The sequence below is a fragment of the Girardinichthys multiradiatus genome, chromosome 1 (genome assembly GCF_021462225.1).
Source record: "Girardinichthys multiradiatus isolate DD_20200921_A chromosome 1, DD_fGirMul_XY1, whole genome shotgun sequence".
Classification (NCBI taxonomy): Eukaryota; Metazoa; Chordata; class Actinopteri; order Cyprinodontiformes; family Goodeidae; genus Girardinichthys; species Girardinichthys multiradiatus.
The window spans coordinates 34,461,133-34,476,093 of record NC_061794.1 but is presented as its reverse complement, the minus strand read 5'-3'; positions in this window follow the sequence as shown (position 1 = coordinate 34,476,093).

Sequence of the window (14,961 nt, the reverse complement as noted above, 5' to 3'; positions counted from 1 at the left end):
AGATCCCGGATACAGGCGGCTGAAATGAGCTTCCTCCGTAGGGTAGCTGGGCACTCCCTTAGAGATAGGGTGAAGAGCTTGGCCATCCGGGACGGGCTCGGAGTAGAGCCACTGCTCTTCCACATCGAAAGGAACCAGTTGAGGTTGCCTTCCTCGGGAGGTGTTCCAGGCACGTCCCACCAGGAGGAGGCCCAGGGGACGGCCCAGGACACGCTGGAGGGACTATGTCTCTCGGCTGGCCTGGGAATGCCTTGGGCTCCACCTGGAGGAAATGGGGGACATGTCTGGGGAGGGGGAAGTCTGAGTGTCTCTGCTGGGCCCGCAACTTGGTCCTGGATAAGCGGAAGACGACGAGTGAGTACGATAATAATACACATTCATGATCAGAAGTTTTAAAATGTTTAATCTAACATAAACAAGGCTTTGATGGGTTTTAGAGTCAATTTCAGAAGTCACTGAAATCCAGTTTAACAGTTAACGATTTAATACTGTTCTTTTTTCTATTTGGTTTATCTCAAAACCAATAAGTAATAATGACAAAAGATACACAGTAATTGGCACTAAGAAAACATGGATGCTGGTACAACAACAGTCAACTTGTGGTGACAGTCATGATAGCTATCTATTTATAACCTCCTTCATAAAGCTCTCACATAAAAACACAGAACTGACTGCAACATCAACATGTTCATTCTTTGAGGTTTATTTGTATGTCTAATTCCTTCCATTAGTAGTACATAATTTGAAGTTCATAGCAAGCACACCGAATGTATTAAAGTAACAGAGAAAAACTGTCCATATTAGAAAAGCAGTCAGGGTTCAAAATCAACCTATAATATTTCTTAGGTTTTTTTGTTTCCGCAATAAGGCTGACAGCTGCGTTTGGGTTTTTAACATTGTTATCTGCTTCAGGCACAACACATTTATAAATTAATTAGCATGTTGCTCTTTGTTCTTGAGCAGCCCAATAGCTTTGTTAGTACCTGTGTAATTACACTGTTGTTTGGCGATAGCAAAAGGACATTTACTTTATAGTTATTTTCATCTCATGTCACTTAAAAGCAACAGCTCACTCAGACATCAATGGCTGATACAACCAACATGGATCCAAGAATCTTAACTGGCTAGAAACCTCTCAAGTTGGATTCTCTGCCTCCCCACACTTCATGCAGATTTGAAAATTAAATTTGAATTATACTTTTACGGGAAAAGAAAACTTTGGATGACTAAGCAACAAGTCATATCCTTTTTTCTCCTTATCTCCGGTAAGATGCTTCCATTGTTTCTGATTCAGGAGTGATTCAACACATGTGTAGCATAGAGGCACCCACAAGATGTGACATTATTCCCCTTTCAGGTCATGTCCAGTGTCACCTAAAGTGTATTCTTGCAACACAATAATAATTGTTTTTTTTTTTATAATCCCAGAGTGAATTGAAGTAAAGAAACTGAGTATTATTTCCCGCTAGCTGTTAAAAATTTAGAATGTGAAATTATTCAGATTCAGATTCCTTTATTAGTCCCAAAGGGCGACTGATTCTTGCAGTCAACCTGTCTGTGATAACAGAAATACAATAGTGAATAATAAACACACACCGAACAATTAACATTCATGGTCAAGACCTTTTCCATACATACGCCATCCAAACACCTAAATTTCGGCATTTAACAGTCTTATGGCAGACGAGATATAGGAATATTTACAGGTCCTTCTCCACAAATTAGCATATTGGGATAAAGTTCATTATTTTCTATAATGTAATGATGAAAATTTAACATTCATATATTTTAGATTCATTGCACACTAACTGAAATATTTCAGGTCTTTTACTGTCTTAATACGGATGATTGTGGCATACAGCTCATGAAAACCCAAAATTCCTATCTCACAAAATTAGCATATTTCATCCGACCAATAAAAGAAAAGTGTTTTTAATACAAAAAACGTCAAACTTCAAATAATCATGTACAGTTATGCACTCAATACTTGGTCGGGAATCCTTTTGCAGAAATGACTGCTTCAATGCGGCGTGACATGGAGGCAATCAGCCTGTGGCACTGAGGTCTTATGGAGGCCCAGGATGCTTCGATAGAGGCCTTTAGCTCATCCAGAGTGTTGGGTCTTGAGTCTCTCAACGTTCTCTTCACAATATCCCACAGATTCTCTATGGGGTTCAGGTCAGGAGAGTTGGCAGGCCAATTGAGCACAGTGATACCATGGTCAGTAAACCATTTACCAGTGGTTTTGGCACTGTGAGCAGGTGCCAGGTCGTGCTGAAAAATGAAATCTTCATCTCCATAAAGCTTTTCAGCAGATGGAAGCATGAAGTGCTCCAAAATCTCCTGATAGCTAGCTGCATTGACCTTGCCCTTGATAAAACACAGTGGACCAACACCAGCAGCTGACACGGCACCCCAGACCATCACTGACTGTGGGTACTTGACACTGGACTTCTGGCATTTTGGCATTTCCTTCTCCCCAGTCTTCCTCCAGACTTTGGCACCTTGATTTCCGAATGACATGCAGAATTTGCTTTCATCTGAAAAAAGTACTTTGGACCACTGAGCAACAGTCCAGTGCTGCTTCTCTGTAGCCCAGGTCTGGGGAATGCGGCACCTGTAGCCCATTTCCTGCACACACCTGTGCACGGTGGCTCTGGATTTTTTTACTCCAGACTCAGTCCACTGGTTCCGCTGGTCCCCCAAGGTCTGGAATCGGCCCTTCTCCACAATCTTCCTCAGGGTCTGGTCACCTCTTCTCGTTGTGCAGCGTTTTCTGCCACACTTTTTCCTTCCCACAGACTTCCCACTGAGGTGCCTTGATACAGCACTCTGGGAACAGCCTATTCATTCAGAAATTTCTTTCTGTGTCTTACCCTCTTGCTTGAGGGTGTCAATAGTGGCCTTCTGGACAGCAGTCAGGTCGGCAGTCTTACCCATGATTGGGGTTTTGAGTGATGAACCAGGCTGGGAGTTTTAAAGGCCTCAGGAATCTTTTGCAGGTGTTTAGAGTTAACTCGTTGATTCAGATGATTAGGTTCATAGCTCGTTTAGAGACCCTTTTAATGATATGCTAATTTTGTGAGATAGGAATTTTGGGTTTTCATGAGCTGTATGCCACAATCATCCATATTAAGACAATGAAAGACCTGAAATATTTCAGTTAGTGTGCAATGAATCTAAAATATATGAATGTTAAATTTTCATCATGACATTATGGAAAATAATGAACTTTATCACAATATGCTAATGTTTTGAGAAGGACCTGTATGCCGGTTTGTTTTCTGCATGATTTCTGGCGCATGATGCTGCTGACTTGAAGGCATCATAATAAATTCCAGCCCAAGACATGATTAGAATGGTATAAAATACTTTTTTGCTTTCTGGACCAACCTGAGTTTTCCAAAGAGAACCGAAGTTTTGTTTGGACTCTAATGACGTCATTTAGACAACTTTTGTGTCTAAATGTCATCATGTAATGTAAAAGAAAAAGCTTAAAACACTCGCAATAAAAGTTTAATTGAAAAGTACATCAGATATTTCTGCTGATGTTAAAAGAGTTGAGTTTCCTCAGCAGATGTATTCTTTTATTTGCTTGCTTTGCAATGTTGCTAGTTTGAATTTTAGCTGTGAGTCAAACACAGTGCCCAAATATTTGTATGTTTGCAGTTTGTACATCTTCAACATGAATGATGCTTGCCTTGGGGTTGACACTGGATTTTTTAAACTCTATTATCATTTTTTTATTCTTTGATCAAGGAAGCTCTCATCTCACCACCTGGTGAATTCAGAGAGGGTACAGCCAGGTATAATTGGTGGCCACGAGCAAGGAAAAATAATAATGTGTCATCTGAAAGCTTGACAAGACAGCTGTTTTCCTGAGAGGCTCTACAGCTGTCTGTATGGAGCATGAAAAGCAGGGGAGAAAGGACACAGCCCTAGGGAGAGCCCATGTTTGAAAATATGACAGAGGACATGAGTCCATTTACAAAGACCTGCTGGAATCTGTTAAGAAGTTTCAGATTATTTTTAAACTCTGATCAAAAGACGAGGTAATGAGAATATAACCTGTTGATTAAAATATGAGGTTGCATCTTGTTAAAAGCAAAACTAAAATCAACAAATAAACGTCTAGCATGAGATTTTGGCTTTTCTAAGTGGTTACAAAATCTATCTAAAATAAAAATCATCCTCCACACCTTTAGCCGCCTAAGAAACAAAATGCAATGGATCCAGATTTTCAGAATGGAATGAGATAATCTCCTCCTCCACAATTTTCTCAAGGGTTTTCACTAGAGGTGTCATTGGCCTAAATTCTATTAACTCCTTGGGTTTTTTTGATTTGGGGATAGGAATTATTGTGATTGATTTCTTTCGATGTGGTAGGTATCTGACCACTCTCTACAAACATTTGAAAATTTGTTGTAAGGATTCTACCTGGCTGGTTGGCGCAATACTGCAATGTGCGTCCAGAAATGGCATTAAGGCCTGCTGCCTTCCATAAACTTATTTTTTTAGACAGGGTTATAACTTGTTTCAGAGATATATTTTTGAGGTCTCAGTGTCTTCCTTAACTTAGCGACATCATCTGACAGTGGATTTTCAAATCTAGAAAAGAAGATGTTAAAGGCATCTAGCAAGTCAGCCAAGTCCACACCCTTTATCCCAGTTAGCTCTCTGGTTTTACTGATAGGCTGGTTGATAGCTGCCATAGACTTTATTCCTTTCAAGGCTGCCCTTAGATCCCAACTACTGTAATCCTGATCCCCAAAGCTGAATCAAAGGACATTGTGCAAATGTTTTCACACCCTTGAGAAAATGAAGTTAGATGAATCAACAGGCTGCCTACATGTGACGCCTGGAAGAAGGAGAGTCAGATTTCTTTGGCCCCAAAAGCTTGGATCGTTTATTTCAGGGATCCACAACCCTGAGCATTTTGAGAATTGGTACCAGGCCACAGAGCAACGTAGCATTTGAGTGGTTTTATTTTGAGTGCTTCATCCAGTCTGCTTTAGAACTATTAAGATATGAAGTGAAAGGGAACAGGAAGACAAACACCTGAGCCAACATGAAGGAGGGAGCATCTAGTTGAGTTCCATGGTGTGTTGTGGCTTTTGTGGTGATACAGTGAAATGTGCAAAACCGCCCCACCCAGTTTACAAAGTCACCTGGGACACCAAGTCCCGTCTGTGGGGACCAAAAGGTTGGAGACCTCTGGTTTATGTTACTGGGCACTGAGATTAATTTAATTTCCCTTTGGGATTAATAAAGTATTTTTGAATTGAATTGAATTGATTCATGGCCACCGGTTAATTTGAGGACAAGGAGCCGACTGGGGTGGACTCTTTTTCCACTGTGTCGGTATTCTTATAAGAGTTAGCTGAATAATCAGAAAAAAAAAAAATCCACACAGGCTTAAGGAAAAGTATAAAAAAGGTCTTACAGCTCTAAAAGTAGTGGTGAGCTGTGAGCATTATCATGCTTGGCTTGTCTTCACACCCTGTAAACTCTGTATCTCACAATGCTCTGTGGTTATCCTTGCAGCTGTTGCACCTGGGTATACCATAATTATTTCTTCCAGTAAACGTTCCATTCAAGTCGGTTCTAAAGAGCATCTTCTTTAGCAATGACCATTCATGTCTTACCCACTTGTGAGGGTGCCAATGACTGTCTGCTGGGCAAGGTTCAAGTTGGCTGTTTTTCATTTTTTTTTGATGATGTTCTGATTTATTGAGATGTACCTGTATTTTACCCAAATCTGAGGGAATGGTCTTAATTAAATAATAGCAAAGTAGGCAAGCACCTGCAAAACATAGAATTTCAAAAAAATATGGCTTCTATAATAGGAAATAATATTAACATGAAATTCAGTTTTTGGTATGATCTTTGCAAATCTCTGACCAGTAAACCCCAGAAAACCTGTGAATTTAACTAAGTCCAACAATGTCATTCACAAAAAGGTTTGTTGTCATATTTTTTTCAGTATTAGTTTTTGAGCATGCCAGTTGCATACATTTCCCCTGTTATATTCAAAGTAAATTTAAAGTCACCATAGCAACAGCCAAAAAAATTCTGCTTTCTATTATTAGCAGAAAGAGAATGGCATTCTTACATCAACATGTAATATGTAGCTTCATTAAAGACTGTTGAAGAACTGAACTAATTTTAATCCTCCTTGCAATTACAATGAACAAGTTGTTTTTTTCATGAAACAAGAGCTACATTTTGCACAGTCTGAAGTAAAAGAATTCCTTGATAACTGTGGCCTATAACGAGATGTTGTTTGCAAAACACCACCTGATAAAGTGATTTAAATTAATCCTGTCGTTTTCAATTACACAGCATGCTCATGTTTTTTGTACTTGGTCTGCTCCCACAAATAAGTTTTCCTCATGAGCAAGTCAATACTGAGCCATTAAAATGTGTGAAATTGAATAGTTTTATCTTATTTGTGAGAGCACCGTGTTTAGAGATAAGAGACCAAATTTGGGAACATGGAATGTTGTTCTTTTTTATCTTTAGCTAATAATACATGCATAAAATACTTCCAGCTTTTACTTTTTCTGTGTCTTTTATAATCAGATATTCAATTTATTTGTTGCTGGGTTGCTTTAAATAATCTACTCCTCACCTCTATTAACATTACTTTCACACCATGCCATCTCATATCTGCACCTCTTGGTGATTGTTCACTTCTGCAGCACTCTTCAGTCATCATCATCTGTTGTAAAGAAAGGATTGTAATAAATGTATCTTTTATTGCAGTACTATAATCTCCCCTTGAAAAACTTAGAAATCCAACCTTTATTTTGAGTAAATGTATTCACCGTGGGAAAAGTTTCACAATGAATGATATATTTTTTAACATCAAATCATGTGTATGATACTTATTGGCACCCTTGCTATGAATACTTAGTGGATACTTTTTATGCCAAAGGACAGCCTGTTCTCTTTTCTTGTTACAGAGAGTGGGATCTCTAGGAAATAAACCATGCTGATTTTAAGCCTGGTGAACCATTTCTATGTTAGGCCATATGTTTTATTACATACTGCTAAAAGACCTATTGAACATCTATTTTCAGTTTATTGTTAAAGTAGTGAAGATTATTACGTAAAATGTTTTGACATTTCAAATAGCTCATGTTACCATGCACTCCAACATGTTTCCAAGGGCCTTTAGAAGAGAAACAGGCATCACAGCATCACACATCCTAAACCATATGTAGGTGTGAACCCCTTTCTCACATATTTATGGTTTGTTTTATGCCAGATGTAAAATCTGCAGTATTCTTAGATGCTCCTATTAACTTAAAAAAAGCACCGGAACAATGATAATAAAAAGATGCCTCTGTTGCTTTTATTTTATATAACTTTATGGGGGTACCAATAAGTGTGACTCTTGCTATTTTGTAAAAAATAATTATTTCTTAAGTTAGATCATTTTTTCCTTTGAAATTTGCAATCAAACTCCATTTTGGATGCTTCTATTATTTTTTGTAAAATCCAATAAAAGCCATATTTGTTTCAATGATTTTACACTTTGGTGCCAATACCTGTGAAGGGTGCTGTATAAGTACTAGAAACCTGAAATTCTTGAATATTCAGATATATAATTAAGAAACTATTTCCAACATCTGCTCAACACAAATAATTTGATATATCTTATAAAACAAGTATATCAGGTTAAATGTTTCCTACATATTTTCTTCACTTACTTACCAATAGGTGCACTCTTTCATTCCCACCTTCCTTCTTCTTCTGACCCAAGCTGTCAGATCTGAACACTCCAGGGTATTTAGCAGTGTTTTACCCCACTGAACCCTGATCCACCTCACAGCTCCTCAGGGGCATTTTCTCATGGCCCAACCTGATTGTGAGCTCTCCAGCTGGGGTGGACAGCCTCAGGGGCTAAGAGGTGGTGATTCTACTCTCAGACAACAACAGCATGAAAAGCTTGAGACAACGAGAATACCCAAGGACCTTGTGGTATATTTACACACAGGCACTTTTGCCCCGTGCACTCAGCCAACAGTGACACACAAGTAAACAGAGAACAGTTTTGTCAAAACATCAATGCTAGGTTAGGATAAAAATCAAGGGAAAAAACCTTAATTTTATTAGCAGCATCTTTGTCACTGGTGCCTTAAATGAAATGTATTAATAATAATTTACAAAATGGGAAACTTAGTGAAGCCATTTTAGCTGCATGTTTTAGATGCTTGTTTACAGCTTTCTGCAGGAATGTAATGACCATACCATATCTTTTTTTATGTCAGACAAAAGACTGTGCACAGTGTATCTGTTGTATACACGATCTGCATGGTTAACATCTGGAAACACAGCTAATTTAATATCTCACTCTTGTTCAAAGAGTCCGAGCCCAAGATATAGAAGCCAGAAGGGAATGAAATGGCTCTGCTGGCTTTGCTGTAAACTTTGAAATAAAAGAGTAAGGAGTTAGTGGGCACTTTTATGTTTAATCTGTGCTACTGATCATTAAGTGAAGCGCTGTGCTCTCTGCCTAAGGGATCAGTGTTTTTTTTATTATAAAGGCGGTAATCTCTAGTAATCATAATCAGCCCGGAATTTTCTTTTTATCAGCACAGAATCGGCCAGTCTTGTCCTAAGGGCTGTGTTGTTATCCTGTCACTGTATATGTGTGTGTGTGTGTGTGTGTGCCTGTGCCTGTGTTTGAGTGAGTGAGTGAATGCATGTATATTTTAGCAATATTCCACCTACAAGGAAAATCACTGCTAAAGATAAAAGGTTTAATACACAGCACATTGCAGTTTGTTGCATATGATGCTGCATAGCCTCAGATTATTCATTATAGGTATGCTGACCCCTGTACACTGCAAAAAGCACCATCAACTGGTATGTCAGCATCTGAAATTCAATTCAGTTTTATTTATATAACGCCAATTCACAACATGTCATCTCAAGGCACTTCACAAAGGGTTTGGAATGGTGCGGAGTAGTTGAGGAGGTTAGAATAAACTAATGAGTGTTAGAGTTTGGCCATTTTAGAATGGGCTATGTGTAGGGGTACTAAGTAAAATAATAAACTGATAAAGTTTGTCCATCTAGAGCCCAGTGGTGGCCATTGTTATACTAAAAACTACAAGGATTGGGGGTATCTCTCTTTGTCAGACTGATTATAACCATTGGAAAAGAGAAAGTGTCGCACAGGTAGCAGATATGGAGGGTATGTTTGCACTTCAATCATAACTGAGCCAGTTTAGCCTAAACCTGACTCCCCCTTACTCCATCCAACATAGAGGGAGGAAGGCAGAGGTAAAAATAATTGTCAAATGTTGTTTCCTGTTGCATTGTGTGAAATGTGGGTAACTTTAAAATGGTCTAAGTCAATTCAATCAAATCATACAGATTTCAAGTCAGGTACATACATTCCAATTAGTCCTAACTATCGAACATTGCAGTCAGTGTCATTTTGTTTGCAATAGATCTGACCCATATACAGAGAACACTCCGGAGAACAGAATATATAAAAGGATGTTTATTGTGACAAAGATTATCAGGAATGTAACGGATGATTCTCCAACTGTATGGGAAGAAGGGAAGAGCACTGGTGAAAAATAGGGAACTGGATAATGTCGAACTAAGAACAAGGAATTAATGCAAACAAGAGAACAGCTTACTAAATAGGTGTGGTCAGGTCGCCAGGTGAAGAGACATTCAGGATCCAGGTTTGTAGAAGGTTCTTTAGGTGCTGTTCAGCGTGAGCTCGGAGCAAAACAGGAATAAGTTTGGTGTGCAGATGCTTACGTTGGAGGGTGGACAGGGTACACTTGCGACTTGGTCCAGGAGTCGAGGGTAGCAGAAAACTGCCAGCTAGATGCGAATTCAAACGAAGACAGTAAATAGGACATGAAATCCTGAGAACGTAGATAGCCTTGATCATCCAGAAAGACTTCCGGACACGTAGTCAGTATTCGGTGACATAAACCCAGGTTTCAGGTTTACTTAGCCTGCGAAGGAGCATAAACAATGTTACACGAGGACGAAGAACAAAGCATAGATTTAGTGTTTGGCTTGAGCTTGTTACCAGTGTGGCCAAAAAACTCTGGCATCGAAGTGCTGGCAGCCTCCTGCTTAAGTACTCCTCAAAGTAATCAGTAGAATAAGTCGCTGAACACATGTAGCAAGCACAAAACACAAACACAACCCAGATCCTGACAGTCAGATTCAGATATTTATTTAAATTGGTTAAAAAGTTCTTCTGTCTAAGGAAACCCAGCAGGTTGCATCCAGTCAGTGACTTGTAGCAGTCACTCCTCCTGGATGAGCATGTAGAGACAGTCGCTGGCATTGTGTTGTTGCAGCAGTCCCTCATACTGAGCATGCATGTAGCGACAGTGGAGAGGAAAAACTTCCTTTTAACAGGAAGAAACCACCAGCAGAACTAGGCTCAGTGTGAGCGGCCATCTGCTACGACCGACTGGGGGTTTGAGAGAACAGAGCAGAGATAGAAAAAGAACACAGAAGCAGAACACAGCAATGGAAGAGGGTGGTCTTTTCTGATGAATTACACTTTTTTACAGCATGTGGATGTTTGGATGCATGTGCATTACTTGGGAAAAATTAGAATGCACTATTGTTAGAAGGCAAGCTGGTGGTGGCAGTATAATGCTTTGGGCAACATTCTGTTGGAAAACCCTGGGTCTTCCATCCATGTAAATACTACTTTGACACTTACCGCCAGCTATGCTCTCACTCATCTCAAGTGAAAGCTCCAGGCAGGTACAAGTTTTCTAATTGATATCCCCCCAAAAACTGTGGCATTTGTGTTGTAGTAGGTACAGTCATGCTAAAAGCACTCCCTTTCTTTTGTTTGTATTTGTGTATATCAGTATCTAACTTGAGGTTAGATTTAAATCATTTTGGAAGACCTGATTATTCATATGTTAAAACCCAGGAATTGACAGGGTGTGAGCTTTTTTTTTTTTTACCAAGACCATGTTGGTCAGTTGTTTCCTCATCATCTTTGCCAATTTCAGATTCTGATTTCAGCTAAGAAATTTGTATTGCTTTTATTACAGTTATGTCTACAATACCTTATAAAAGTATAAATAGCTCTTGAGCTTTTTTATGTCACAACAACAAGCTAGGTATGACACACAGCAAACATGTGAAAAAATGTCTTCTGGTCACATGAGACCAATATTTAACATTCTGCCCTACATGCAAAACACTATCTGTGGTGTGAAAGCATGCACACCACCCTGAACACATAATACCCATGGTACAACATGGTGGTGGCAGTGTCATGGTTTGGGGAAACTTTTCCTCAGCAGGGATGGGATAGCTGGTCAGACTTACAGGGAAGATGACTGGAGTTTATTACATGATAATACTGGAAAAAATTAATCTTTCGGAAGCTGCAAAAGACTTTACACCAGGGCAGAGGTCCACCTTCCAGCAGGACAACAATGCTAAACATACAGCCACAGTTATGAATCAAATGTGTGTAACAAACCTATTTAACATAATAATGTTGGACACAGAAGGGATCTGTATATGTGGAGGAGATCTCTACATGACACTAAATTTCAATTTAGGAACAGTAGAAATAAAAAAAACATTTACGGAAATTTTTAAACACTGCTCTGGAAGAATCTGGTTTGGTAGTTGCTTGGAGACCTCTGCACCTATTTAAAAGGGTATACACACACTATTCAGCCCCGCATGCAGTTCATTTTAGAATTGACTATTTTCTCATCATAAAAGAGGATTGTTATATATCATTGGACTGCGACATTGGGGTTTACGACATTTCAGATCACAATGCAATATATTTGACAATTCAGGTAGATACCCCTAAAAGAAATAAGGCATGGTGTCTTAATGTCGCCACTCTTAGCAACAAAAAGATAGTCAAGGAAATTAATAAGGAAATCTACATTTTTATCAGGGAGAATGATAACGGTGAAGTTGGCCTCTTTGATTTTATGGGACTTTTTTAAAGCTGTCTTATATGGGAAAATAATTCCAATGAGGGCACATCTTAAAAAGATCAGAATGGAAACATATAAACACCTGATTAACAATTTGAAGGACATAGAACAAACGTTTAGGATTAATAAAGACCATAGTTTACAAATTCAAGTAGGAGAATTAAGAAGAAAAATAGATATACTGTTGGGACAAGACGTAGACAAAAAAAGTAAGATTTGTAAAACAACAGTATTATGAATTTGGTCCCAAAGCTACTAAACGTCTGGTTTGAAGGTTGAGAATATAACAATTACACTCATCTATAAATCAAATAAAAAATCCAGCCATTCACAAAGTAACAACTGACCCAAAAGATATGAACAAATATTTAAAGATTACTACAGAAAAACTTTACTCATGGCACCATAATAAACGATTAATTAGTGACTTTCTGTACTCACTAGACTTACCTAATATAGGAGAACTGCAAAATAAAACAATTACAAGATAAATTACAATAGAATAACTAAATAAGACACTGAGCAGATCAAAGACAAATAAATCACAAGGCAGCGATGGCTTTTTGGTAGAATGATATAAACAATTTTGGGATAAGCAAAAACCGCTTTTGTTGAGATCTTTTAATTTAACCCTTAAGGAAGGACAGACACCCCCTCCTGGAAAAAAGCTAATATACGGTATCTCTAATTCCTAAAGAAAACAAAGACAGGGAAGAATGCATAAATTATAGAATAATATCCATTCTGATTGTTGATTACAAATTATTTACTACAATTATCGCTGAAAGAATAGAAACATTTATAGCAGATTTCATTAATGAGGATCAGTGTGGACTCATACCAGTCAGAAAATCCAGAGACAACATTAGAAGAACGTTATACAATACAGACCAGAAGTTTGGACACACCTTCTCATTCAAAGAGTTTTCTTTATTTTCATGACTATGGATATTGTAGCTTCACACGGAAGGCATCAAAACTATGAATTAACACATGTAGAATTATATACTGGACAAAAAAGTGTGAAACAACTGAAAATATGTTTGATTACTGCTCCGCACACTCTTGGCATTCTGTTGATGAGCTTCAAGAGGTAGTCACCTGCAATGGTTTTCCAACAGTCTTGAAGGATTTCCCAGAGATGCTTAGCACTTGCTGGCCCTTTTGCCTTCACTCTGCGGTCCAGCTCACCCCTTTCCATCTCGATTGGGTTCAGGTCCGGTGTCTGTGGAGGCCAGGTCATCTGGCGCAGCAACCCATCCCTCTCCTTCTTGGTCAAATAGCCCTTACACAGCCTGGAGGTGTGTTTGGCGTCATTGTCCTGCTGAAAAATAAATGATGGTCCAAATAAATGCAAACCAGATGGAATAGCATGCCGCTGCAAGATGCTCTGGTAGCCATGCTGGTTCAGTATGCCTTCAATTTTGAATAAATCCCCAACAGTGTCACCACCAAAGCACCCCCACACCATCACACCTCCTCCTCCATACTTCATGGTGGGAACCAGGCATGTAGGGTCCATCCGTTCACCTCTTCTGCGCCGCACAAAGATATGGTGGTTGGAACCAAAGATCTCAAACTTGGACTCATTAGACCAAAGCACAGATTTCCACTGGTCTAATGTCGATTCCTTGTGTTCTTTAGCCCAAACAAGTCTCTTCTGCTTGTTGCCTGTCCTCAGCAGTGGTTTCCTAGCAGCTATTATACCATGAAGGCCTGATTCACACAGTCTTCTCTTAACAGTTCTTCTAGAGATGTCTGCTGCTAGAACTCTGTGTGGCATTGACCTGTTCTCTAATCTGAGCTAGTGTTAACTTGCGATTTCTGAGGCTGGTGACTCTGATTAACTTATCGTCCGCAGCAGAGGTGACTCTTGGTCTTCCTTTCCTGGGGCGGTCCTTATGTGACCCAGTTTCTTTGTAGCGCTCGATGGTTTTGCGACTGCAATTGGGGACAATTTCAAAGTTTTCCCAATTGTTCGGACTGACTGACCTTCATTTCTTAAAGTAATGATGGCCACTCGTTTTTCTTTACTTAGCTGCTTTTATCTTGCCATAATACAAATTCTATTAGTCTATTCAGTAGGACTATCAGCTGTGTACTGTATCGACCTCCTGCACAACACAACTGATGGTCACAACCCCATTTATAAGGCTTGAAATCCCACTTATTAAACCTGACAGGGCACACCTGTGAGGTGAAAACCATTTCAGGTGACTACCTCTTGAAGCTCATCAACAGAATGCCAAGAGTGTGCGGAACAGTGATCAAAGCAAAAGGTGACTACTTTGAAGAACCTAGAATGTAAGACATATTTTCAGTTGTTTCACACTTTTTTGTTCAGTATATAATTCCACATGTGTTAATTCATAGTTTTGATGCCTTCAGTGTGAAGCTGCAATATGCATAATCATGGAAATAAACACAACTCTTTGAATGAGAAGGTGTGTCCAAACCTTTGGTCTGTACTGTACATACTGCATAAAATCAACAGAGATAAATAAGTGCGGCCTTAACAAGCCTCAATGCTGTAAAGGCATTTAATAAGGTAGAGTGGAAGTTTTCGTAACGCTAGAAAGATTGGATACAGTCAGTCAGTCATTTCTACCGCTTATTCCATAGTGGGTCACGGGGGAGCTGGTGCCTATCTCCAGCAGTCTATGGGCGAGAGGCAGGGTACACCCTGGACAGGTCGCCAGTCCATCGCAGGGCAACACACAAACAACCATGCACACACTCATTCATACACCTAAGGGCAATTTAGAGAGACCAATTAACCTAACAGGCATGTATTTGGACTGTGGGAGGAAGCCAGAGTACCCAGTGAGAACCCACACATGCACAGGGAAAACATGCAAACTCCATGCAGAAAGACCCCTGGCCAGGAATCGAACCCAGGACCTTCTTGCTGCAAGGCAACAGTGCTACCAACTGCGCCACCATGCAGCCCTGGATACAGTGAAGACCCAATAGAAGTCATAAAGGC